Genomic DNA, 2630 nt, shown 5'->3' with positions numbered 1-2630 from the left:
CAGCAGGAAACACATAAGAAAAAAAACTACAGACTCTTTGACTTGCTTGTCAGCTGCTACCCAGCCTTAAAGTGGCATTAACATGTTCAGTGTCTCTTCCTGACAGAACAGTTAATTGGGCACAGGCAATTCTGCTTTTAGGGATTTCTAATGCTGCCTCAGGTGGGACATGTTGCATAGGATTTCTGACCCAAAGCATGTCCCTCTTTGGCTGTCAGGATTTGGATCCAGTAAGTGCTTTCAGGTTACTCCCAGTGCATCAGGCAAAAGCATAGAGGGAGGGACTGTGCTTGCTTGCCCATTTTCCTGCCCCTAATACCCCACTGATAATTACCTAGGATGTGGCCAATATAGGCTCATTGAGTAGCTTCAGTTTTTACTAACCCATGATACTGATAGTTCAGTATGTACTTGTCTCCTCTGCTGAAGTGGTTTTGAATTTGCACTTCGCAGACAGTGCCCAAGCCAACAGGTGATGAGGAAGGGGCTACCAGGTGAGCCAGAGAGCAGTGTGAATACTACCCTGCTATCAGGGCTGTCGTGTGGGAATGAAGAAAAAGCCTCTCTGTGTTTAGCTACATCACACTAAATTTAATAATGTTCTTAGTGGAAGGTGGCTGAGCAACTAGGCTTTCCTCTTGCTAGAACTTAATGTCAGACTCTTTTGATCTAGTGAACTTTTCAAGTGCAATGGAACCATTTACATTGGAGGAGCTGAACTTCCTAGCCCATGGCAGGGTGCTTCCTCCTGAGCTTTGGACAGGTTTATAGGAGATAAGAGCTTAATTCCTTGCCTAGAAGGGGGAGTTGAACTCTGGTTTAGGTTCACAAAATCCTTCTAGGCACTGACCTATAAAGGAGCCAAGCTGACAGTGCTCTTATACTGCATTTTGAAATAGAACTTTGGATGTGTTCCTCAGGAAGGATTTCTCCCTAAAGATGGCTCAAGGCTGTGAATGAACGGAGGACATTTTGTGCCAAGTAAAGTACTATAGCCTTGGCAAAGAAAAGGATGTGGGACAGATTTTTTTTAGCACTTTCTAGTGCTGAGATTATGCGCCCTAAGTGATTAAGGTCTAAAATGCTTCAGGACTTGGCTCCCTCAGTATATGCAGCCCACCCAGCACACTTCTAGTTGTACCATCTTGTGTTTGCCATATATGAGCAAAACAGCTACCTTGGGCTGGTATAACCTATGATCGTCATATTCAGCTCTCTGTACATAGGAATGTGTCTGTTTGGAGTTAATTGCTCTTGTAACTATGGCAGTAAAGCTAAAGTGCAGCAAGGTTCTGTGAAAAATTACTAGTTGTCTTACATCTTGATTCTTCAATGAGCTTGGCAGTATCAATTCTTTCAAACCTTGGCCTTTATTAAGTTCTGACTGCCTTGCCTGGTATTTGCAATAAACTGCTGATCTAGAGTGATATATATATTTTTTTTTTTTAAACTGGGCTCTGCCTGCCCAGCAGGAGATCTGGCCTGTCCGTAAGGCAGAGCATGGGGAAGGTGCAAGTGTTGTGAGTGTGAAATGCAACGTGACATACAGCTACAGCCTGAGCTGTTCCTGCATTTGCCACTTTACTCGTATTTCTGTAAGTTGTATGTCCCTTGCATGGGACACGTAGAGTCCCTCCCAGGCCAGAGCATTTTCAAGTCTTGTATTTAGGTAGGTGATCTTAAGTTCTAAAAGGCTTGCCTTCTATACATGTGCATATCTGTTTTCATTTTTAAGAAGTGAGAAGGAAACAAGAAGTCAAGGGAACAAAGTTCAGTAGCTCAGTACACCCCTAATACGATTGTCCTTTGCTTTTTGTTCTTTTTCATAAATATAACAATACCTTCAGGACAGATTCAGTCTTTTCTTCTCAGTTCATGTGTTTATATTTTATGATCACAATTGGAGCCCATAGGCAATATTCATATTACTTTTAATAGGCATCAGTTTGAGTAAGAGATGCTCATTATAACAATTCCATCTCCTCACTAGCTGGGACTACATGTAAAAAGGGAATATGTCATCCTATTTAGAGATGGTGGGGTTTGAGTGTCTTGCCATGTAAAATCTTTCTGAACAAGACAGCTGGGGACCTGCTTGAGCTCCAATCCCATGTGTAGCCCCGTTGCCACTCTGAGTGGGCCACAGCTGCTAGGGAAGTTGAACTGCAGAGTGCCTAAGGGAACGGAGAAGGGGGATTTCTAAGCTTATACACCGAGTTCAGCAAAACTGATGCAAGGCTGTATAGATTAAGACTACAGCTGTACTGGACAGGGCATTCCTCAAGGGGTCAGGGAGTGAGGGTGTCAGCAGTGCTCTGCTCAGGGCAGTGCCATGGGCTCACCTGAGCTGGTGGGAGTTTCACTGGGAGAGGATACTGAATCAGATCTCCAGATAATACCCCTTTCCTGATGGCTAGCTATTGCTTTTTGGGATGTGTTGGTTGAAGACCTGACAGGGGTTGTAACCTGACAGGGGTTACAAGGGCTGCTGCTAGTGTAAAGTAGCTGAGAAGGGGGGTAAATTTTAATGCTGTTGATATTCTTCCACTGTGATTACAGAGCAGGTATCAGATACCAGCTGCTCAGTGGGGAAGCTTGGGATTTCAAGGGGAGTGCTGTGGGAAAAAAAA

This window comes from Chaetura pelagica, unplaced genomic scaffold (assembly GCF_000747805.2).
Source record: "Chaetura pelagica isolate M959 unplaced genomic scaffold, ChaPel_1.0 scaffold76, whole genome shotgun sequence".
NCBI lineage: Eukaryota > Metazoa > Chordata > Aves > Apodiformes > Apodidae > Chaetura > Chaetura pelagica.
The sequence above is the reverse complement of the archived record's forward strand: the minus strand, read 5'-3'. Positions refer to the sequence as shown.